Source organism: Natator depressus, chromosome 25, assembly GCF_965152275.1.
Source record: "Natator depressus isolate rNatDep1 chromosome 25, rNatDep2.hap1, whole genome shotgun sequence".
Lineage (NCBI taxonomy): Eukaryota > Metazoa > Chordata > Testudines > Cheloniidae > Natator > Natator depressus.
Window position 1 is genome coordinate 100,286 of NC_134258.1, and position 24,984 is coordinate 125,269.

A 24,984-nucleotide genomic window follows, 5' to 3' on the forward strand; every position below is an offset into this window, starting at 1 on the left:
GTCCTTGTTTTGGAGGCCTAACTTCTGACTGGATGTTGGAAATAATATGGGTCATTCTTCATTTCAAGTTGACTGATTCTTTCCCCCATGCTAATACATTCCAGATTTTCAAATAGTTGAGAAGAAGTCAACATATTTGCAGCTGCTAATTCATCCTTCCAGACCCTCAAACCCTCGAGATGACAATCTTTTCTTCCTTTTCCTGGCTTCTCTGGGAACAGAGCTTTCTTGGTTTTCAGCTTGGCCCGATCTGTTCCCAGAGTCCCAACATTCTGTGCACAAAGGAGTGGGGTTAAGAGGGAAGCATTTTTGCAACTAGGCCCAGGCAATGACCAAAGAACATAGAAACTGACCTTTTGCTCTTTCTATCCCTAGCCTCTGTTTGCCAGGTGCCAGGAATGAGCAACAGGAATGGATCGCTTGATGATTCCCTGTTCATTCCTTCTGGGACACTCAGCACTGGCTACTGTCAGAAGACAGAGTACTGGGCTAAATGGACCTTTGGTTTGACCCAGTCTGGGCGGTCTTGTGTTGCTTATCTTCTTGGTTGCAGCAACCAGTCCTGGCTATTAGAGGAGCAGATGGCTTCAAAAGACCACTCTCGTGGATCTGGGAATCCTGGGCAAACTAATTCCTTTCCTTTCGAGAAGGACAGAAAAACCCATTTCCTCCTTCTTTCTATTCCAGGCTTCGTTCCTTTTTCCAAAGACTCGCCTCTCGGGAGCACAGAGAGATCCATGTGCACAAAGTGCTCGTCCAACCTGCAGCCATTGAGGCATGCTCTGGCCTCAGCCCCCAAGAACAGGCCTTGCCAGAGAAGCCCCAGGGAAGAAAATGCTCATGGACCATCCTGTCAGGCATGAAAAGACTCTGTGTCTGTTGCCAATCCCACAGCGCGATGGCAGAGAGCAGTGAGGAGAGAACAGCTTCCTCTCCAAGAAGGTGGACGTACTTGTCCCTGAAGAAGAAAGCAGCTGAGACCCAGGTGGAGGCAGAGGAGGTGAAGCTGCAGGAGACGACAGACAAAGACGAAGTGGATCTTACAGGTGAGATGGTTCAATCCACATGGTTGGCGAGGAGCATGTGAGGAACACTCACACCAGTCACTCGACAAGCCTTCGACATCAGGGCTGTCTCATGGGACAGTGATGGGCACCTCCGGCTCTGGAATCCATTTAGAGGGTGGCAGAGGTCCATGGCTGAGGTGGGGAGAGCTGAATATGTCAGGTCACCCCCCTCTGGGGATCTGGCATGGTGGGGTGGGGACTACTAACATTGTTCCAGGCTGGAAGGAGAAGAGAGAGGCTGGACGTTGGAGGAAATCATTTCTTTTCTCCTCGATTGGGTCCCTTTCCTCAGGAAAATGCTCCAGAGGTCTCAGCAGGTCCCAGCTGGGAACCGTACCAGAGCTGAGTCATTCCTTCTTGGGGGGTTCAATGCAAAAGGAGGCCAGGTGCCCACCACTGACAGGAAAGGGGTGCAAGGGGAGGGGAAGATTAGACGACACCATTGAAAAGAAACTGGCCCCGAGGGAAGAGGAAGCCTTGTGTGGTCAAAGCCCCCAGCTAGGAGTCAGGAGAGCGGAGTTCTCTGCTGAGCTCTGCCAACAACCTTCAGTCTGACCCTGGGCAATTCGCTTCAGGGCTCTGGGCCCAACTTCCATCCTCTGTAAACTAGGGGGAAGATGTGGAAAAGCAAAATTTTAAGAATTTTTCTTTCTGCTGCAGGGACGAAGAAGGAGCCGTCTGACACGAAGGGGAAGTGGGAAAAAGGAAGCCCGGAAGAGCAGGAAGAAGAGCGCACTCCCAGCCCCTCATTAACAAGCAGCTCCCATATGACGATGGTAATGATGCTGTGTGGCCGTGCTCATGGAAAGCATCCCTTGCTGTGTGTAGGAATATCTCCCAGGGGCTGAAAAGAAACACTCGTCAAGGGTGATCAACTCCAGCCAGTCTTTATCTGGGTTGCTTGAACAAGGCCCGCTTTGACAAAGGGGTTTAGGCACCTAAAGAAGTCCAGAGGTGCTCTGTGGGATTGGCAGAAGTGCCTGACTCAGGTGCCCGATTCTGATGCACTTTCTATGGCACACAGGCACGGCTGAAAATCAGACCAGGCCCATCCCTGCCCTGGTCGGGGGAACCCACATATCTCCTGGCTGTGGGGTTCTGGCCCATCTCGTGGCACCAGGACCACTTCGAGACACAGAGAAAAGGAGTCTGCTCTAGAGCCTTAGCTAACAGCCTCTTGGCTTTTCGCTCCTGTGGTCGAGGCTCCTGCACTAAGCTCCAGAGGTCCCAGGTTCCCTCCCGCCTGCCAACATCTGGGCTCTGTCCGAATTATAAAAGCCTCTAGACACCTTTGTAACTCTTCCTCTTCGGGACAGAGCACCCTGCAGCGCATACAAAAGGCTGCAATTCTGGGAGCTTCTGACCCGCCAGGGGTCTGGAGTATGGAGGCGAGTGTGCCACTTCGCTGTGCTCTACTGCATCCTAGGATATCAGGGTTGGAAGGGACCTCAAGAGGTCATCTAGTCCACCCCCTTGCTCAAAGCAGGACCAAACCCCAATTTTTACCCTAGATCTCAAAATGGTCCCCTCAAGGATTGAACTCACAACCCTGGGTTTAGCGAATGCTCAAACCACTGAGCTACCCCTCAGCTGTTGGCAACCAGGACAGACGGTGCTAATCCAGCGTCATGCAGGCCAGCTGCAGGAATCCCCAGGGGGTGCCCTGAGACACCAGGGCAAAGGCCTCCAGCACCCCAGGCCCTGGGTTGAGGTGACCCTGGAACCAGGCCCCCTGGAGTAACATTGTGCCCAGTGAGTTCTCACCCCCAGGGCTCTGGCCCCCGAGGCCCACGCTTTGGGCTTCTCCTCAGCCAGGCAAACTTGCTTCTTCAGTCTCAGTTACTTTCTGTCCTGACGGCGATTCCTGCCTGTTTTCTGGCAGCCCCACAGGCTGCGAGGTGGGGAAGGAAGAGGGCGTTTCCGTTTGGGCCCTATTCTCAGTCCCTTCCTCGCAGACACTGTGGGCTGCCAGAGTTGCTGAGCCAATCTCCTCAGGCGCTCGGGGCGGGATGGGACATGGGGCAGGTTCTCCAGTGACCCCTCGGCGACACTCAAGGAGCAACTCGAATGGGCTTTGCAGGACATTGAGGCTTTCTCAGCAAAAGCGGGGTTTCCTGCGAGGAGGGGCTAGCGAGGGAGGAAACGGGGTGGCCCTTGGGGTCCCAGCACTGCCCGAGAGGCTCCTGTCTCTTCTCAGGAGAGGGGGCCAGAGAGGGGACAAAAGGCTGAGGAAACCTTAGCACCTGGGGAGGCTTTTGAAGAAAAGGGCTCAGCTCCCTCCACGCTCCCTCGGCACTGCCAGCCTCCCCCGGGGACAGACTGTTCCAGGGCAGCTGCCCGAGGGAAATATTCAATCCCAACAGGCTTTGTCCTTGTTCTTTGCAGACCCCCAGGGAGCACCCTTCCTCAGCCCCGCTCCATACCCTGCTGATGGCAGCCGTGAAGGGTCTGACAACACCCACCCTGCAGAGATTTAGAGCCGCAGAGGAAGAGCTGAGGGCCATCGTATCTCTCCACGGAGACAAGATGGAGAGAGTAAGAGACTCCCGCAATGGGGCAGGGGGATGCTGCGCAGAGAGGGGGATGGGAGAAGTTCCTCTCCTCGGAAACCATTCCTGGGACACTGGCATGGGATTGGAAGGTTGGCTCAGCCCCTTGCCATTCATCGCTTGGCCACGGGGATAGGTGACATTCAAGCCCTTCTCCAAAGACCGCCTGCCCGTGGCGCGGAAGTGCAGATTTATTCCCTTCCTGGGCTTTGGCTTTCCTGGAAACTCTGAGACTAATCAATGAACAGAATCCTCAGCCTGAACTTCCTCCCCAACTTGCCTGTTCCTCGGGTTTCCTGCAGGTCATCCCTGTCTCTGCCCGAGTTCCTTCTTTCCAACAGGTCCCAGCGGGAAGTTAACAAATGGCCCCTCAATCAGCAGATTGATTTGTGCAGGGCTCTAACTCCTGCTAGCAGAACAGGTCAACAGAATCCAGCCACCCGCCTTGTAGCTCCTGCTCCTTATTCGAGAGAGGAAAGAGCAATGACCATTTCCTCACGGAAGAGTCCTAGGGGGTGGCTTGTCCCTTTAGGGTCTGTCTCCCTGTGTTGCAAACTCTGCAGCAGGAGCCTGAAAGCCTGGCCTGATGGACTTGGGCTCCCAGGGCTGGCACTGAGGGGCCAAAACAGCAATGCAGACTCTTCTGGGCTGGGGCTGGAACTTGATCTCTGAAGCCTGGGGAGGAGGGTGGCTTCAGAGCCTGGGCTACAGCCCAAGTCACCTTGTCTACACTGCTCTTCTAAGTGCCATAGCATGAACCCGAGGTTAGAGACCCGGCTTCAAGATTTGTCGCGGAAGATTTTAAAATCCCACAGTGTGGAGGTTCTCCTTAGGGCTGGGGCCGGGAGCTGGCTAGCCCCACCCAACTAGCCCTGCTTCCCATCTCTGCCATGGGCTCTGGGATACATCAGTAGAACCAGCTGGGTCTGGAGCAGTGCTTCTCAACCTGTGGCCCGCTCAGCACAGAGCTGCGCCCCTTTGGGACATCCTCAGGGACAAACAGGTCGGATTGGATGTGCCCCACCATGGAACCTAGGTTGAGAACCACTGGTCTGGAGGAACGGATTGTGCAAGAAAGAGCTAAAAGGAAGTTGCAGAGATGGAGGAAAGGCTCCTGGAGGGAAGCCCTTGAGAGCAGGGCTGAGAGCCGTTTGCTACGGCAGGGAAGGCCCTGGGACATCAGGGGAGTTAGGACTGTGCCCACTCTAAGGTTTTGTGCGTGTTTTTGAGCTTGAAGGTGCTAACCCAGACCTCAGGAAGACTGGGGTTCCTGGACTTGTCAAAGTCTCTTAGGGAGCAGCCAAGATGGGCAACCGAGGTCAGAGGAGGCTTGCAGGGCTGCCAGGAGGGCTTCCCTGGGAGGAGGCCACTCATTGATAAATCCATCCCTCAACTTTCTGGCATTCTTCCAGGTTGGAGACGTTGTGGGAGGGATCTTAATCTGGCTCGACAACAGCTGTGATCCCAGAGCCAGAAGAGCAGTGCTCAGGGCCATGGCCTTGCTGGCTCGCTCCCACCCCCAGGACGTGGTTCTAACCTGTGTGGCTCACACGCTCTCATCGCACAGGTAGGGAGCTGCTTTGTTATCTCCTCAGTCCAGTAGTTCTCTTCCTGCTCCTACTGACAGGCCACAGGCCGGGAGGGGTCCATGGGGCTCACACACTTGGAGGGAGTCTCCTGCTGTGCAGAGAGCTGTCCACGCTTACTAAGAGGAGATGGCCAGGCCCAGCCACTGAGGAGCCAACCCCTCCTCCTACACTCCCCGGGATGGAGACATGCCACTTTTCTGGAGAATTCCAGCATTGTCCTGATTTCTATGGGTCACCCCACTTCCTCTCAGATCCAGCACAGGGCCAATCAATGATTTGGGGGCTCACTCAACATCCCCGGCTCATGAGGTCTGGCTGCTCCTTACTGCAGAAGAGAAGGCAGAGATGGAAAAGGCCCACGAGGCCCATCTGTCTATCCCCTGGAGACCAGTGCAGGATTCTTATCTGTCGTCAGACCCCCCACTTATTCCATGGCTGAGGAATTGGTGACAAAATGCACTCATCCTTATGGAGCTGTGGGGCAGAGGTCAATCTCTTAAGACAGACATTTCCAGCCCTTATTGATGCAAAAGAAAAGAAAAGAAAATCAACAAAAAAATCATCCCCACGTGACCAGAGCCTAAATGCAGTGCAGCGAGCAGACAGCCAGCATTAATAGCTCTGAGAGGGGGGAGTGCCTCTTTCCACCTCAATAGATTGTTAACTTTCAGTCCTGCTAGTTATTGCTGGTCACTTTGAAGAGTCAGCCAGCTGAGGGGTTTGTAACACAACCCCCATGTGCCTTGGGGCCATGAAACCCAGCTGAACCCTAGCCAGAGGTCAAAAGTCCAGCTTTCCTTGGCATCTTCTGCAATGCAGTTCTGCACTGACCTGAGCGAAATTTGTGTCACACTGCAGAGCAAATTGAAGAGCAGCAGGAAAGAAATGGAACTTCTTACCCAATTCAGTTATCAGAGGAATAGAGTGTTGGTTTTAAGATTTCTTTGAGTGTTTGATTTGTAAACCTTTCTGAATTTCAGAATCAGGTCTGAATTTCTTGGAACAGCCACAGTGCTTTCCAGGGGCTGTGCTCAGAAGTCACAGAAACTCGGCAGCATTGGCACAGAAATTCAGTCAAGCCTCCTGAAGACCTTGCTTCCAGGCCATTTGCTCTTGAGTTGTCCAACCTAGTTCTCAATGTCCTAGGGCTTGACCACCACCTCCGACCTTCCTCACCAAACTTGGAAGTCAAATGACTGGAAGTCTTTTGGATCCATCTGCAGTCTTCCTCTGCAGATGCCTGCGGGGACCAGCAGGACTTAGATCCGCAAGAATGGAGGAGGGGGATTTCAGTCCTACTTTCCTTCCATCTCTGTCACATTGGGCTTTACAATCTCCTCTTCCAAGCTCTTGAATCTTCTCAGATCAGGGCATGTGCTGACTCACTCTCTGACCCTGTCCACCACACTGCAGTAGAATTGAGCTGCTAAGAGACACTTGGCCAAACGCTGGGTCTCAGTTAGACCCCCAAACAGCCAGAGTAACTCCAGTGATGTCAGGCAAGTTTCTCGGGACTGACCCAAGTGTAACAGAGCAGAATTTTGCACAGTCTGCGGGTCACAGTTTGGTGGTCATTCTGCGGTCAGGACATGGTCACTGTCTTGGAAAGAGTGGGTTAGCTTTAGAAACAAGAACCCATGAGGGGAAAAGAATAAATAGAACTTTCTCTGAAGGGACTTGCCCTGCCTTAGCCTCCCTGCACCAGTGGCTGTCTCCTCTGGTATTCCAAGCCTCTCCCTGGGGAGGGCAAGAGATGGCCAAGCAGGAAAGCTCTGACGTGTGTTTCTGAATTTGCAGATGTGCCATTGAATTGTGGAAGGCCTTGGGTGAAGAACCACAGCTCACCAGGGAGGTGCTGCAGCAGCTGCTGGACAAGCTCCAGCAGAGACGCCGGGAGGAGAAGAGCAGCCATGTGTCTCTGGCTGTAAGTGAGATTTGAGATGTCACCTTGCGAACCCGCCAGAGGCACAGGGAATATGGTGCATCTGTGTGTGTGTGCGAGTTTCACCTCTTCTTAGCTTCAGGCCATGGCTCCACCACACATTGAAGCCGACCTAACTTAAATGGGCAGACAGCCGCCACAGCGATTCCAACCCTGGTGTGTGTCCGCACTTTGCTGCTTGTGTCGGCAGTGCACGTCCTCACCAGAAGGGCTTGTCTTGATTGTAGGGTCAGGGTGGGGCATTGTGGGAAGGCTCCTGAAAGCCAGTTGACGAAAGCGATGTGGTGTCTGCACTGACGCTGCATCGACCTAACTGCATCGACCTGGACTCTCTGCCACTTGTGGAGGTGGAGTTACGAATTTGGCACCAAGGGGCAGTTCTGACAACGGGAAGGAAATTCCATCCTTAGGGGGATGCAGAGTGAGCGGCCTTGCGTTGACCTAACTCTGGAGTGTAGACCAGGCCTTAGTGTGTCCTCGCCACTTCCAATCAAACCAAAGAGGTGTCAGTAAAGTTTCCCCCAGGTCAAAGTTACACATCTGAAGTGGTTTATCTGCTGGTACCCTGGCTCAATTGTCTTCTGCTCCAGATGGCCCTTTAGTGAGCAGGTGCAGTTCAGGTGTCTCTTGGAAGTCTCCAGCTTTCTGGCTCTGTAAACTGTGGCTAGAAATCTTCCCAACATGGCATCCTGAGAAGTCCAGTACTTTTGACTGGGCCAGAAACACTGGGCCTAGGAGAATGGATCTCCTCAGGATGGTTTCAGCCCTTCCAGTCATGGCTGGAAAGCCAAAGCACAGGCTCTGCACCAGAAAAAGAAATAATGGGGAATAACGTCATCCAGACTCTTCTCATCTTTCCATCCTGCTTCCGTTCCAGGAATGGGGGAAGGTTCAGGTGCCTCCAAATGTCACCACCCCTCTCAGAAGCCAATACTGTTTTGTAATACGCTGGAGAGGAAAGGAGACATGACAAAAGGACAACAGCGAATGGCAATAGGGGCAGGTGGCAGATTGGGAGAGCTGAGTGAAATTCTTTCCCCCCTCCAGGCAATGAAGACCATTTATGAGCTCCTTTTCCTACGGGGATACCGAGAAGCCATCCTGCAAATGTATCCCCAGCTGCTCATTCTCTGCGTCAGGCAAGTGCAGTACGTGCTGGATCTGCACTTGCCTGGGACCTACATGGCCAGGCAGACATCCAGCCCCGAGGAGGGATCCAGCTGCCTCAGCCCCCTAAGGTAATGACTGAAAGGAAAAGGAAGAACAGATTTGTTCGGCTAAACACATGGGGGCTGTTCATGGCCATCAGTTGTTCGGGTGCTGTCGTTAGCCCAGGCTCAGTTGGGAGCAGGTCTCTCTTGAGGGAAAAGGGTTGAGAGCCGTGCATTCTTGTGAGTCACACTCGCTCATCTGACGCCATCCACAGGCCAGGTGCTTTCCCTACACACTCAGGCAGCAGCCATGTTTGTGCATCCATCCACGTCTGCCACCCGCCAAAGGGTCAGTGCTTTCCTCAGTGCCTGCCGAGCAAACCCGTGGGCCTCTCTCCCCGAACGTGGATAGAGTCACACCGGCAGCACATGGGGACAGGCACCGCAGGACGTCAGCCTCACAGGCAGACAGGAGGAAGAGGGACCAGTTCATCTGGTTCTGTGGGCACAGTTAGGGGCTTCCATCTGCACGGGAAAGAGAGAGCGCCAGAAGACACCTCAGGTGGCGTAAACTGATCGAGCTTTGCTCGATTCCACCAACAAAGGATCTGGACCCACATGCCCGCTTGAGTCCTGTTACCTGTCAAAGTAAAGAATCAAGTATTCAACCATCGTGAGTGATGACACCAATCTTCTGAAGAAGCTACAGGGTCCCTAACTGGTTCCAAACTCAGTGAAACTGCAGTGTAGACAGGGTATCACACTGGATCGATCCTTGGGGAGGCTAGCTACTGCTGAGCATGCTGGGTGTCTCAGGACTTGTGCAGATTTGCCATGCTTGGGGCTGATCTCATTGTTTGACACTCTTTTTTGTTTGTTTGTTTGTTTGTTTTTGTCTTTAGCACCTCAGTGGAGGCTGTGAAGACGCTTTTCTCCATGCCCGGCTACTGGAAGGAATTTGCCAGCATCCAGTTTCATCGGGGTTGGGACATGATAGCCTCCCGATATCACTACTCGCAGGGGGTTGGCCTGATTGCAAGGTAGGAGCTCAAAGTTTCCTCTTCTTTGGGTCTCTCTTGGGAATGGGATTTCCGTGTGAAATATTCCTCAGTTCTAGGCTGCCAGCTCAGCCCAGCAACTTGAGCTGAACGCTCTCTCCCCCTTGAGAATCAAAAGGGACTTTCTGTTCCATGTTCCAGAGCCATGATCGAGTTTGAGAACCCTCAGCTCCCTGCAGTTTTCAGAGAGGCAATCACCATCGTCCAGAGTGGGAAGGAGGAGGAGCAGAGAACTATCGCCCTGGCTTTCTGCACTGAGGTGAGATTCATGAGTTGACAGGCAGAAGTGGGCTTTCTGGAGAGCAGCTCAGGACAGTAAGCTCTGGGCTACATTGTCAGCAGCTTAGCAGCCCTACCGCCAGCTAGCTCCTCTCCGCACATGGATGGTTGCGGGGCATGGCAAAGAGAGGGAGGGAGAGACAGGGTGAGATTGCTCCTGGCTGGATGTGCCTAGATGGGGTTATGGGACAAGAAGCCATGTTTCTCCAGTGCCCCAAGGCCATGCTTCTCTCCTCACCTTTTCCTGGGGTTCTGCTTTTCTTCTGCCCCACGGCTCTCTCCATGGCACTCAATGAGGTCTGGAGATTCCCCTTTCCCTGGGGGCTTATTTGTGACTTGTGCATTAGTCTAAATTTGGGGAAGGAACCAACTGAAACAGCAGCAATTGGCTCCCTACTCACCAGAGACTTTGCATAGGAGGAAGTGGCCCTTTGGGAAAGACGACTGTCCAGGGAACAGACCCCACAATAAGACCTCTGCTCCTCAACCTGATCTTCATTTGGCTCTTGCCAGTTTCTCCAGAGTCCTTCCATTGACACCATCCTGACAAGATCAGTCCTCCAGGCACAGCTCATGGACTGGACCAAAGATGCAAATTCCATCATACGGAGGCTCAGTCTGCGAGGCCTTGGCAGTATTGTGTTCCAGCCAGAAAAGGTGAGAGCCGGGGATTGCCCAGGGGACCCAGGAAGCCAATGTCCATCAAATAGCTCAGAAATGAGAGGGAGAGCCACACACAAGCCTTCTTGTTTAAAAGACAGCCCTCAAATGGTGGAGGTGCTTTCGGAGCAAATCAAGGCATGCCGTGCTCCCTGCTCCCGTGAACTGAGCCCTGATTGCAGATGGGATGCAATGGGGGAGGCGGGGTGAGCAAAGACAAAGGTGACAGTGAGCAACTGGCACAGAGTGACAGGAGAATGACTTTCTGCCCCGTTGGGGGGCTGTGCCCTCCGTGGTTTCTCGTCGGTGGCAGTGGTCCAGCATGTGCTCCAGGCTGTCACCTGGGAAAGTAATGAGCTGCCTTCTTCATTCCGGCAGGTGCAATTCTTACGGGCCCAGCTGCCAGCAATCCTCGCCGTCTTTTGTGACAGGGATGGAGGGCGTGTCCTGGAGGCCATGCATAAAGCTGCAGACATCATCCACCTCCTCAACAGGGAGGGGCTTGGCTCCATCTCCCAGGATATTGCAGTCAGCCTTCGCCCCTTCATTGATGATGTAAGGCTTGGAACCCCCTCAAAGAAGCCCACTCCCCCCCTCCACCTGTCTCTGATGCCCTTGTCTCTCTCTCCCCATCCCCTTCCTCCCGCCCCTCAGGCCTGCCATGGAGCCTCCAAGGAGTGCCCCCGCCATGGGTGGGGAATCTCCTGCTGAGCCACCTCCCTGTCAGAGCTCTTCTCTCCAAAGCTCAAGCTCAGTGCCATGCTCCCAGCCCCTGCTGCAGCCTGGCCTGGGGGAGAGGGGGCCTGGCCCTGGGCAGATGACCAGCTGTCTGGAGAACACAGGCTCCCAAAGAGGTGGAGATTCTCAGCAGGAAAGAGGTGGGTCGGGAATGGCCCGGCTCTCAGGGGCACCCAAGAGCAAAAGAAATGCTGTCTTTTGGAGCAGCCAGTCCCTGCCAGGCTCCAGCAGCTGCTTCTCCCCTTCCCCACACCAGTCTCCAGCAGCCTTCCTGCCCTCTCCCCTCATCTTCTCGGGTTCTAGGATCCTGTGCTCTCCAGACAGAAACTGCCTCTGGGACACCCTGGGCTGCACTGTCCCGCACAGGGTCTCAGGCCCTGCACAAGATGTCTATGGCGCTGGCCTGGTGGCCTCCCTGCTCCCGCCAGCCAAGGTAGTTCACACAGGGGGAACCGGAGCAGCGTGCGCATTACCACTCAGTGGCGTTATGCTCTGATGCTGCCTGGCTGTAACCGGGGGTCCCCACCCCCTGTGTGTCATTGCCAGGAGAAGGGCAGTGTGCGCTCAGCTGCCATTGTGCTGCTTGGCTAGGTGGTGAGCAGGGTGCAGGACCCCGACAAACCCTTGGTGCAGCAGGAAATCATCCACTGCTTGCTCCCCCTGCTGCTGCATCTTGAAGACCAGGAAGAGAGTGTGAAACTGGTAAGTGCCACGGTCATTATTGCCTTAAGAGCAAAGAGCCAGTATCCCCTGGGGCCCTCACTCCATTCATCGCCAGAGCCCCTTGCCCAAGGGGACTCTTCTCCTCCCTGCTTCACTCCATGCTGGAGCTAAGTGCCTCATCCATCCTCACAGCACACAGCACAATTGGGAAGAAAAGCCTTCTTCTGGGAAAGAGGAGGGGCATAGCGTAGCGGGGCCGGGAGGACTGCTGCTGGCCCCGGCATGGCCCAGGGCCTGCGTCCCCCTGAAGTGCGGGGCCCCCCAAAGCACGGGGCCCTGGGCAACCGCCCCAAACCATCCAAAGGACAGGACAGCTCTGGCTCTCTCCAGCCAACTCTCCCTTTCCTCTCCTCAGCACACTCCTGTGGAGAACAAATTACAGGAATCTCCACTGGCAGGAAAAGCAGGAGAACAAGGGACGGGGAAGGTTCCATGTCCCCCAGACTATCCCTCTCTCAGGGAGAACCCTCTTGGTCTCCTCTCCTCTTGCAGTCATGTAAACTGACGCTCTTCCGCTGCGCAGTCTTCCTCAGGTGGGCTCATTTGAAGACGCTCTTCCGCAGCATGGCCTGGGATGGCTCCTCACAGCTCTTGAAGTGTGTCTGGGTCTGCTTGGTAGGTGAATTCCTTGTGCCTTGAGAGTGCTGAATGGCAACTTGAGGAAGACCTTTCTAACCCCACCCTGAGTACCTATCCGCTTCGGTTGGGCTGCAGGACTCCATTCCAGGCTCTCTGCTGGCTCACTTCGGCAGGAGTTACAATCAGTTCACATTGTTGACATTTTTCTCCACAATTCTCCGACCTTCAAACTTTTGTCTTTTCAAATGAAAGCTGAGGTTCTGGAGAACACAATAGGAACTTCAGAGGGGTGCTGCTCTGGTGTATGGGTTCATATTGGCGGTTGCCATGGCCTGGCTATATGCTTTGGCTTTTCTGGACTATTCGCTGTGGAAAGAACATGTCATTTCTATATTGTGCATTTCTTCCTTCTTTCTTCCTAGATGCAGAACAACGAGAGCCACATCCCCAAATTCCTGTTCCAGGCCTTACAGTACCTGGAAAGCTCACAGACAACAATAAGACATTCAGCAGCCCGATTCATTGGTAAGCAGAGCAAATTCACTTGATCTTTTCTCAATGCTTCCTTCAGAGCCCTTTTCTGGACGGCTGCTCTGTTCCCTCCAACAGCACCAGAATCCTAAAATGGGGTGTGTGTGTGTGTGTGTGTGTGTGAATTAACATGTATTCCAAGATGAAGGGAGCAACTTAGCTGAATCAACTGCACCAACTTCTCCCACCCACAACAACTCTTTGGCTGTGCCTAGGGGAAACCAGCAGGATGTGAATTCAATCTCCTTTGGAAATCAGCCTCTCAGTAACTTCTGGGCATCTGATGCTTTCTCGAACGTGCTTTGTGAACAGATGTAAGGAATGTCTGGAATTTCCCAAGGGTGTCTTGGGGGAATGGCTGCATCATTAGAAGTTTTCAGCGAAGGATCTGAAAAGCCATGAGACCCATTGTATTCATTGTATGTCTAGGAAATACTATCCACCATTACTGCGATTTGTTGTCTGAAACAGTGAATGAAGATGGCATTTCCCGCCTGTATGAAGGTAAGGAAATACCTCTGTGTGTTTGGGCCTCTGTGGGAAGCACAGGGGTGCAGCACAGGGCCTGAACACAGCTTTGCATGTGTCCCTCTCAGTCTAAGGACAGCGCTGAAGGAAGAAGGGTGGTCATGCGAGCTTTCATCAAGGTCCCACAATCTGTGCACGGGAGCAGGGGAATTCCATCCCTAGCTCCTAGTGTAGACGTAGCCTTAGAGCTGTGTGGGGAGACTGTCTTCATCAAGGTCAGAAAGTCTCTAAAGGAAGGCCTGACCGAATTGAAAAGGGCTCTTGTTATTCAGGATGATGATGATGATGACGATTCCCCTCTGTAGGGAAAGATTCATCACCTGCCCTCCCTGGAATGGAGCGATTGCAGGCCAGGGACCTTCACTCCGAGATTGGTTATCAGCTCCTAGGAAATCCCATGAGGGCACATGGGTAACACTTTTCCCTGTGAGCTCTTCAGGAATGAAGGCACAGGGCCACAAAGGATTTCAGGAGACGTAGGAGCCGAAATCCCTTTGTGGATCTCGGCCTAAATGTTGGATGGTTTAACGTGGCTGCCGCTGTCACTTGCCTGTTCCATCCAAAGAACAAGTGCCCCCAACCGTCTGTGTGTATGGGTGTGTGGAGGAGTGTCTGCCAGCAGAGGGGGAAGTTAGGCAAGAATGGGGTCTCCTCTCTGTCCAGGGCTATTTTGGGAGGAGCCGAGTTGTTGTTCTTGTGCCCTTAGAATCTTGGGGAGCGAATAGCAGGGGGCAATGGCCATCGGAAGGGGAGGTTTCCTAGGGGCCAGTCACATCAGCACCATGGGGTTTTCAACCCATTTCCTCTTGGTTTCAGCTTTTCACGAAGTGCCTTTGAAATGGGACAGGACTACGTGGTACATACTCAACAGATATTATAAATATTTGCAGCAGCTTGAAAATCTCGTGTTGGGTTCTGCATTCGACTAGGGAACCGGGACCGACACCGAAGAGCTCTTTGTCCTGCTATGGTAAATACAAAAGACGCTTCTCAACTTTTTGGTGTCCCTAGACTCTGTTTGCCAGAAGCTGGGAATGGGGGACAGGGGACTGATCACTAGATGATTGGCTGTCCCTTCATTCCCTCTGGCATTGGTCACTGTCGGAAGACAGGATACTGGGCTAGATGGACCTTTGCTGTGGCCTTTCTTATGTCCTTATGTTTGGAACCGGGGCTGAACAACAAGGTGGATATCAGCAGATGACCCAAAATTATGTCGATTAGTCAGGCCTAGAGAAGACTTGGAAGAAGTTCAAAGGGATCGAAGAAAGCCATGTCACTGGGCAGCACCATGGCAGATGAAAACCAGCGCTGACCAAGGCAGGGCCATACACAGGAAAGCAGTGAGGTGAACGACTCCTCCGTATCGCTGGTGTCAGAAGCCAAAGCACGGCTGGTTGGGCCCAGTGGTTGGAGCAGTGGCGCTGGGGCCTCGTGCTCAGAGTGGTGGAGGCCGAGCCGAGGGGAGCCAAGGGTTGGAGCCGGAGTCAGGAGTCAAGAGCAGGATTGGAACAGGCTGGGGAATAGAGCAAGGGCCGGATTAATGATCCCCGGCCAATGGGAGCTGCGGGGGAACTTAGCCTACAGGCAAGATCAGCTCCCGGGACAGAGGTTCCCGGTGTGGTGCTCGTCGCGCTGACATGGCTGGCGGGGGGAAAGGAACGGCAGCGTGCGGAGCCGCCTCGCCCCCACCCCAGCCAGGCAGGGGTTTAGTGGCTGCAGCCTGGGCCCCCCTTAGCCCTACTCCTTTCCTGAGTGCACCATTGCCCCACTTCTGCCCCATTCCCACACACTGGTACAGGGCAGAACCCTGGAGCTGATCTGTGAAATCTCTCTCACTAGAAGGAAGTCACTGCAAAGGCAGGACAACCCCACCTTTGGGCACCATGGAGGACATCTCATCCCACTGCACAGAGCCCTATATTCACACAGCTTCTCGCATGTGATTCCCTCACTCATCAAAGCCAGGCGGAGAGAGGAGAAATTCTCCCCGACTCCCTTTTACCATTGCCAGCCCACAGGGGAGCGGAGGTTGCGAGGGGTTGGGTGCTCTCTTTAAGAAATGCCAGCTCTCAGGGAAGTTGCCAATGAGCATCAGCAAAGTGGGGTGGGGTTGTGCCGTGGAAAACTACCCTGCTTGAAGGTTTTGTTCTTCTCATTTGGGTTCCTGCCCTTTCTCCCTCTTCCAGACATCGAGAGGCCAACAGCAGCCAATTGAGCCCACCACCGATCCCATCTCTTGTGAGATGGCAAAGCAGCTTTGCATGGGAAGGAGGAGACAGAAGAGGCCGAGCAGCATGTGCCGGGCTGAACCAGCCACACAGAACCCCATAGTCTAGGTGGAGAAAGCCAAGCCCCTCCCCAGCCCTGCCGGACATGCTCCAACTGGAGCACCAGAGTGTAAGGGAGCAGCTCAGCTCACGCTAGGCAGACCGCTGAAAATGGAGGATGCACACTGTAGGCTCCAGTCCAGAAACAGCTCAAGCCCCTGACTGCAGAGCTCCGAGGCGCCGAGACCCAGCCGCATCCCCGGGGGCCTGCAGACATGCAAGGGAGATCGGAGACTCTGGGAGTTTCCCACGCCGGGAATCCAGAGACCCCCAGCCCATGGCCTAGAGACATCTCCTAGGAAGTAACCTGGGTGAACTAGCCATTGTCATCCCCAGGCTGGATCCCCACTGACTCAATGGCAAACACATTGGCCACGGATGAGGCCCAGGGCGAGGAGCCGGTGGAGTAACGAGGGCCTGGGTCCACCTGCCCTGGCTGCCATCCATCCTTTGGTGGCTGCCCACGTCCCCATTAACCCACTAGACTGCACAGCCCCAAGAGGAAGGGCAACCATCTTGCCTCTGAACTCTCAGCCAAACAGCCCTGCACTGAAGGGCAGCTATACTGACTCCGGCCGTTGGGCCACACAGCATTGAGGGAGAAAGTAACCATATTGTCCATTGCCATCGGGCCACACGGGCGTAAGAGACAGGATAGACATATGGACTCTGAGCGTTGAGCCACACAGCTCCGACAAAGAGGGCAGCCGCACGGACCCTGGTCGCTGGGCTACACAGCCCCGACGGAGAGGACGGCTGCACGGACTCTGGTCGCTGGGCCACACAGCCCTGGACAGAGAGGGCAGCCGCACGGACTCTGGTCGCTGGGCCACACAGCCCCAACGGAGAGGACGGCCGCACGGACTCTGGTCGCTGGGCCACACAGCCCCAATGGAGAGGGCGGCCGCACGGACTGTAGTCGCTGGGCCACACAGCCCTGGACAGAGAGGGCAGCCGCACGGACTCTGGTCGCTGGGCCACACAGCCCCGACGGAGAGGGTGGCCGCATGGACTCTGGTCGCTGGGCCACACAGCCCTGGACAGAGAGGGCAGCCGCACGGACTCTGGTCGCTGGGCCACACAGCCCCGACGGAGAGGGTGGCCGCACGGACTCTGGTCGCTGGGCCACACACCCCGACGGAGAGGGCGGCCGCACGGACTCTGGTCGCTGGGCCACACAGCCCCGACGGAGAGGGCGGCCGCACGGACTCTGGTCGCTGGGCCACACAGCCCTGGACAGAGAGGGCAGCCGCACGGACTCTGGTCGCTGGGCCACACAGCCCCGACGGAGAGGGTGGCCGCATGGACTCTGGTCGCTGGGCCACACAGCCCCGACGGAGAGGGCGGCCGCACATACTCTGGGCGTTGGGACACAGAACACTGCATGGGAGGGCAGCCATTTTGACACTGGCCATTTGGCCAAACTATCCTGAGGCTTAGGGAAGTTATTTGATGTCAACCATGGGACCTCGCCCCTTCACTCCTCAGACATCGCTCATCTGTCACCATGAGACCGACCCATGACATAAGACTTTTGGGGTCAAGATGCAAACAGGAGTAGAAGCAAGGAGTGCCATGTGACCCCTCTAAGAGATCCTCCCACTCCTTTACCAATCTGGGGGTGTTTTATCTCCATCCACCTGCCTCAGGAATGGATTTGAGCAATTGGGGAATGTTCTGGGGCAGAGTGACCCATTCGGAAGTGGGTCACGTGACCCTCCGAGAGCTCCTCCCACTTGGGGTGGGCCTCAGCCCCTTAGGACCAACCAGAGAGGGGATTTCACCAAACAGGGCAAGTGCCATGGTGGGGTGACCTGCCCGCAAGAGGGGTCCACCACCCCTCCATGAAATCCCCGCACCATCCTCTGCTAATCAGTCAGGGTTTCGCACACACGCTTTAGGCCATCCCAGAAGGAAAACGTAACGATCAGAATAGGCAGTGCCCGAAGGTCTAGGCCAGAAGCCGCCAATCTCTGGAGCTCCATGTTTGCGTGGCTGGCAGCATCGTCCTGGAAGTCGCAACACAACACTGCGGGGAAGAGCCCGTCTCGTTCCAAGGATGTCTTTTGAAGAAACCGTGGCCTAGACCTTCGGGCTATACCTGTTCTGGATTGGTACACATTTCCCTTCTGAGATGGCCTAAGGTGGGAGTGAAACCCTCGCCAACTGCTAGAGGGTGGTGTGGGGACGTTTTAGAGGGACCACGGGATCCTGTTGCGGGCAGGTCACTCCACTGCAGCACTTCCCTTCTTTGGTCAAATCCCCTCTCGGGGTGGTCCTATGGGGCTGCGCCCACTTCAATTGGTAGAGGACACAGGGAGGAGTTCTCAGAGGGGATATACAACCCCCTTCTGCATGGGTCACCCTGCCCCGCAACGTCCCCTGATTGGTCAAATCCAGTCTCCGGGTGTGTAAAATGCTGGTTGCCCCTGCCAAATTTTCCTAAAAGAAGGGAAGAAAGGCATGTACCTTTGGGTTATCTGTCAGGTGGCCATCTTAGACTTGGGAAAAGAATCTGGTGACCTTTAGCCATTTGCTAGATTAGTTTGGGTTGGGAAGCACACTCCCACGCACGGATTGAATCCGCGTAGATAGGGTCTAACATCCAGGCAGAGACGACGCAAAGAGGGAGAGGGAGGGTTTTTAGTTAGGTCTACTCACCCATTCCTGTGTCCATCATGGAGTCCCTCCCTGACGTCCAATGTCAAGAGAGCAGCAGCCGTCCATCGCTGTCCCTGCAAGAGAAGGGAGAGAGAACATCAACATGACCTCCTGGGTGTAATTGTTTGGGAGACTGGAGCACTTCCAGAGTTCAAGTTTTGTTAATCCACCCCTTCTCTAGCCTAGCCTAGTCCTTTTCCCTCTCGTAAATAAAGTCTTGTTTGTGTGCTTACCACTGCCTGGCGTTATTTTCTTGTGCTAAGGCAAGCTCTGACAGATGGGCTTTACAAAGGGGACCATGTGGGAAGAATTGACTGTAAGATTCCCTGCATCTTCTGAATGGGGTTTGGGTTCTGCCCTTTTGAAAGGAAGGAAAAATCCTTCCAGGTGATCCTACGGGGCTGAAACCCACTGTGATTACTTAGTAATCTGTCCTCTTCACTACCATGTTTGTGACCCTCTGTGTCATAGGGAAGTAGCCCATGGCTCATTATGCATCTTTTGATTTAAAATGGACACGTGTGGGGTACAGATGAAGAAGGACAACTTTTCAAGTCCAGTGTGCACAGAAATGGGATGGACACTTCAAGGATTGAATACAATGCTTTGATCTTCCATCTGTTCATTAAACAAAGACAAAGGTGCAGATTTGGGAGGCTCGGCACTGACTTCCCCAGGATCATTCCTCTCCGCGTAATTCCCATGATAAATCTCCTCTCAAGGAAGAGCCTGAGGAAGTGTGATCAGGGGAACTACCCAGAGCACCAGATAAATCAGGGCCCTGAGCTGAGAAAAACCAAGCCTCAGCCAGTTCACATTAATTCAGCTGTCCTCAGCACAGACACCCCTGAAGCACCCGAGGATTACTTGAAAGGCTTTGAGAGCCTTTTGGCTCTGCAGAGCGAGAGATGAAGCCTATTACTGCAGGGAAATCAATGACAGAGCATTGTCCACACCAGCACTTAGGTCGGTGTAACTTGTCTCACTCAGGGGGTGGCTTCTTCACACCCCTGAGCGACATACGTTCTACCGACACAAGGGGGAGTGTAGATGCAGCCTTAGCAGAGAAGCGATTTAGAAAACAGGTTTTGTTTTGGAGGAAATGCAGGAACCCCGGGTTTGTAATAACCCAAAGGAGAGTCCGACCCCACCAGTCCCTGTCCCTGTCCAACATTAAACAGGTGAAACAAGGCTGGCAGTTTGGGCTGCTGGACAGAACAAGCCTTCAGGCTGAAAAGCCAACAACCTTTCTCTCCATTTCAGCAAAAAACAACATTCAACAAACCCCCACAAAAACAGGCACCTGAAAAAGTCCTGCCCCAGATTTCACCTTTCCAAGGTCTTCTCCGCACTCTCTCCCGCCCCGAGTGAGAATCCGACACCTTGACCAACACACCACAGTCAGACCCGAATGCAGCTCTCCCTCTGCAGGCATGATGGTGGAGAAAAACACAGGTGAAAAAACCCTCCAGGCTCAGCTGCGCACGGAGCCTTGGCAAGGACGTGGATCTCTTGCACGGTAAAGGAGACTCGTGCCCGACTCCGACAAACCCTTTGGGAACTCGAAGGAAGCCGCATCCCACAGGCGTTTCCACAGACCAGCCACCAGCCACACACCCAGGCCGGAGGGGCCGGGACATGGGAAGGGGCAGCAGCAAACGCCCCCGGGGGGAGGGCTGGGGCAGGAGCTGCAGCCAGGCCCCTGGACCCGCAGGGAGACGCAGACCCTGACAGCAACCAGCCACGTTTGCCCACGTGTGTGTGTGAGAGACACGTTTGTGTGTGTGTGATGTCTTGTGTGTGTGCTGTGTGTCGTGCGGAGTCTTGTGTTCAGTGTGTGTGTGCTGTGTTGTGTTTCGTGTTGTGTGTGTGTGGTGTGGTGTGTGTGTGTAGTGTTGTGTGACGTGTTGTGTGTTGTCTTGTGTGTGTTGAGTTGTGTGCCGTTTTGTGTGTCATGTTGAGTGTGTGTTGTGGGGTTGTGGTATCATGAGACGTGTTGTGTGTGATGTGGTGTGTGTTGCACGCACAGACGCAACACATTCTACGCCGTACGCACAACACGTCACGTGTAGCACGTCACACACACATCGCACATCACACGCACACACACAAAACATTGCACGTCGCACGCACACACACAACACGTCGAATGTCGGACACACACAGCACGGCACACGTCGTGCATTGCACGCCACACTTCGAACACACAACACGTCGCGTGTCGCACGTTACACACAAAAACGTTGCATGTCGCACACACATGTTGCATGTCGCACATCACACACACAACACGTCGCACAAACAAACACACAATGCGTCACAAACACAACACATCACACACACACAAACAGGTCTCTCACACACGCACAACATGAAACACAACACATCACACACACACAACACGTCACACAGACACAAACGCACACAACATGACATACAACATGTCACACACACACCCCCACATGCCACATGACACCACAAACACACCACACACACACAACACGTCACACACACACAAACACACAACACGACACACAACACATCACACAGATAGGCACAAACACATATAACATGACACACACCACGACACACCCAAGACTACGCAAAACACATCTCTCACACACACACACACACCATGTCACATGACACCACAAACACAACATCACACACACACTCAACACGGCAAACAAGAAGACGCACATGTGAAGTGTGAGGTGCGATGTCTTCTGTTTGCGTGTGCGACGTGCAACATGCAACGTGCAACGTGAGGCGTGTTGTGTGTGTGTGACGTGCAATGTTTTGTGTGTGTGATGTGCGACGCAGGACGTGTTGTGTGTGTGACGTGCGATGTGCTCTGGGTGGGGTCTGTGTGTGTTTCTGCACAAGCTGATTGCGATGTCCCGGAGGCCAACAGCAAAGAGGGTTCGGCGTCAGCTTTCTTGCCCTGCCGTCAGTCTGCCACCTGGCTGGGGTGACAGCGGCTGGGGACCCCAGGAGCTGCTGAGAGACGCGGAGGATCCCTCGGAAGGGAGAAGACGACGTGAGAATCAGACTCTTCCAGCAACGAGCCACATTTGCCCAGTGCTGACGCTGTCAGGCCTCCGAGTTTTGGGCCAGAAACCAACAGCCAAATCGAGCTGGAAAATTGAATCACTTGCAAATGGCCCTTCTAGCGTGTCACCAGACCGTAGGCGACCGTCTGGGTGTGAGCTGTGGGCTCCCGAGAGGTAGAATCCAGGGCCTGCCTCTTCGCTTCCCACGGCCAGGTATTTTCAGCCCCCAACAATTAGGGGAAGAACAGGGAGATGAAAAGCCAAAGAAAGTTTCAAGAGTTCTCCTTCCTGGCTGAGCTGGCTGCGCTGCCCAGGTCACGGATGGTCATTCTGGGGAGGGATGTGGGTCTGGTCCACTTTGAAGGCTGTTGATCTGGGGAAAGATGTGGGTCTCAGATATCTGGAGGATTGGCCCGGAGCCCAGTCTTGTGGAGGCACAGCTGGTGGTCTTCATCCTCCTCTGTCTGCCTCTCTTCTGCCAGAGAAGGCAAGCCAGGCGAGTACCAATAATGATGCTGTCAATAAAATGGAATCAAGTTGTGGATGTTTTTTCTTTTCAAAAATATTTTCACACTTTTCAATCGGCCCCTGGTAGTTCCTAGGAGAAATGTGAAGGAGGAGATATTGGAACAGTTCCCTCTTCGTGGGAGCAACAGCTGGCTGGGGTTTTGGCTGCTCAGGCTTTTGTTCCCTGGTTTTACCCACTGGGGTTTCTTTTGCATGGCTTTCATGTACCTGTGTGTAAGTTTTTGCCCAAAGGCACCCAGCTGTACAGGTTTTATCTACAATCTTTACAAGTTGAAGTTGCAGATGGAGGGGGCTCCCAGCAATGGCAGCCTTAAGGGGGTGGGCGGCTAGAAGCTGGACGACTGGATCGGGACCCCCCAACACTTACTGGTCTCTCTGCCCTGCAGTTTTAGTCCCCCCAGATTAGCCTGATTATCACAACTAAATTTTGTTTCTCCTGCTGCTAACAGCCCACCTTCATCGATTGGTCTCGTTAAGAGTTGCTATGGCAACCCCCATTTTCTCCTCTTCTCTGTATCGATATATCTATATCTTCCTGCTGTATTTTCCCCAGCATGCATCTGATGAAGTGGGCTTTAGCCCATGAAAGCTTATGCTCAGATAAATTGGTTAGTCTCTAAGGTGCTACAAGTCCTCCTCATTCGCTTTTCCTGACTGATTGTGCTGGGGGCTCTGCCTGGCTCCAGCGCTCCGGTCCCTCAGCTACCAAGGCCACCTTGGGACACTGATTGATTCCAGCTTCAAGGAGTGCTGAGATCCATCTGTCTCTTTCTGTGCCTCTGTCTCTCTCTAGGAATAGCCTCCTGACCCTGCCTCCTGTGATCAGTTATAGTTTGCTAGCCCCCCACCCCACCTCCATGGGTGTTTTTGGCTTCTCCATGCACTCTGCAGCAACGCTCCTTGTACCCAAGCTAAAGATCCCTGCAGCCCCAAAAATCCTTGGGGGTTTGCTCAGCCAGTGGGTTACGAGCAGAATGGTTGTGGGGTGAAGGTGGGGATAGGGAGGTGCTGAACCTGGGGGTAGAGGAGGGTGGCAGATTAAGGTGTTGCTCAGCCCAGCCCGCTGAGTCCAGCTTTAAATTGCTGTTCGATCCAGCCCACTGAGTCCCGGGACACATCAGGGGTCAGATTGTGAGTGCTGATGACCCCGTTCTCTCTGACATGCTATGTTCATGTGTGTGCGTGTGTGTGTCTGTTCATGTTCATCACATTTCATAGAATCATAGAATCATAGAATATCAGGGTTGGAAGGGACCCCAGAAGGTCATCTAGTCCAACCCCCTGCTCGAAGCAGGACCAATTCCCAGTTAAATCATCCCAGCCAGGGCTTTGTCAAGCCTGACCTTAAAAACCTCTAAGGAAGGAGATTCTACCACCTCCCTAGGTAACGCATTCCAGTGTTTCACCACCCTCTTAGTGAAAAAGTTTTTCCTAATATCCAATCTAAACCTCCCCCATTGCAACTTGAGACCATTACTCCTCGTTCTGTCATCTGCTACCATTGAGAACAGTCTAGAGCCATCCTCTTTGGAACCCCCTTTCAGGTAGTTGAAAGCAGCTATCAAATCCCCCCTCATTCTTCTCTTCTGCAGACTAAACAATCCCAGCTCCCTCAGCCTCTCTTCATAAGTCATGTGCTCTAGACCCCTAATCATTTTTGTTGCCCTTCGCTGGACTCTCTCCAATTTATCCACATCCTTCTTGTAGTGTGGGGCCCAAAACTGGACACAGTACTCCAGATGAGGTCTCACCAGTGTCGAATAGAGGGGAACGATCACATCCCTCGATCTGCTCGCTATGCCCCTGCTTATACATCCCAAAATGCCATTGGCCTTCTTGGCAACAAGGGCACACTGTTGACTCATATCCAGCTTCTCGTCCACTGTCACCCCTAGGTCCTTTTCCGCAGAACTGCTGCCTAGCCATTCGGTCCCTAGTCTGTAGCGGTGCATTGGATTCTTCCATCCTAAGTGCAGGACCCTGCACTTATCCTTATTGAACCTCATCAGATTTCTTTTGGCCCAATCCTCCAATTTGTCTAGGTCCTTCTGTATCCTATCCCTCCCCTCCAGCGTACCTACCACTCCTCCCAGTTTAGTATCATCTGCAAATTTGCTGAGAGTGCAATCCACACCATCCTCCAGATCATTTATGAAGATATTGAACAAAACCGGCCCCAGGACCGACCCCTGGGGCACTCCACTTGACACCGGCTGCCAACTAGACATGGAGCCATTGATCACTACCCATTGAGCCCGACAATCTAGCCAGCTTTCTACCCACCTTATAGTGCATTCATCTAGCCCATACTTCCTTAACTTGCTGACAAGAATACTGTGGGAGACCGTGTCAAAAGCTTTGCTAAAGTCAAGAAACAATACATCCACTGCTTTCCCTTCATCCACAGAACCAGTAATCTCATCATAAAAGGCGATTAGATTAGTCAGGCATGACCTTCCCTTGGTGACATTTGGGGGCTGGAAGACCCCAGCCATGGGGAACCAAGGTCCTGCAGGGTAGCTCCATTGGGAGGGAACTTGCCGAAGGAAGGAGTAGCGCTCCATAGGAAAACACAAGTGACAAAAGCAGCACATTGACAGAATTGCAGAATCTCCCCCCACCAGAAGAGTAACCCTAATAAATGGGCGTACCCCAAGGTAAAGGGCAATTCTGGTAACAGCTCATTTGGGGCTTCTTTAGAAGGGGGATTGACGTCATTCTTGCGACAAGGAACCTGCTATGGCCAAAAACACTTTAGCGCTGTGCGCCCTTCCAGACAAGTCTTATGTCCCAAATACTTTGGGTCTTCTGGGATAAGTTCTTGAATAATAAAGGATCTTGACCAAAAAGGTCATCACGTCTAAAAAGGAAGAAAAATTGTCGTTGTGGAGACCATGAAACAAGCCCTGCAACTTTTGGACACGTATCCCGACAGTCCACAGGGTGAACATCAAGGAACGTTCAAAGCAAGACGGGCGTTCTTTTTGGGGAGACTAACCCCCTTTACACTGACCAGGA

At 53.6% G+C, this 24,984-nt stretch overlaps 2 long non-coding RNA genes across 2 annotated transcripts in view; one reads left to right on the forward strand and one right to left on the reverse strand.

Annotated features, from left to right (window-relative positions):
* The window catches only part of LOC141977774 (uncharacterized), a 61,008-nt gene extending 41,156 nt beyond the window's left edge, over positions 1 to 19,852 (reverse strand). The window contains exons 1-2 of the long non-coding RNA XR_012636282.1: positions 19,716 to 19,852; positions 18,386 to 18,459 (exon numbers count right to left, since the gene is read on the reverse strand). This is a non-coding gene — a long non-coding RNA (uncharacterized LOC141977774). The remainder of the gene's footprint in view (positions 1 to 18,385; positions 18,460 to 19,715) is intronic.
* LOC141977893 (uncharacterized) lies at positions 13,295 to 16,011 on the forward strand. The gene is made up of 3 exons (XR_012636301.1): positions 13,295 to 13,370; positions 14,211 to 14,364; positions 15,584 to 16,011. It is a non-coding gene; the product is annotated as an uncharacterized LOC141977893 (long non-coding RNA).
* Positions 19,853 to 24,984: the final 5,132 nt, after the last annotated feature.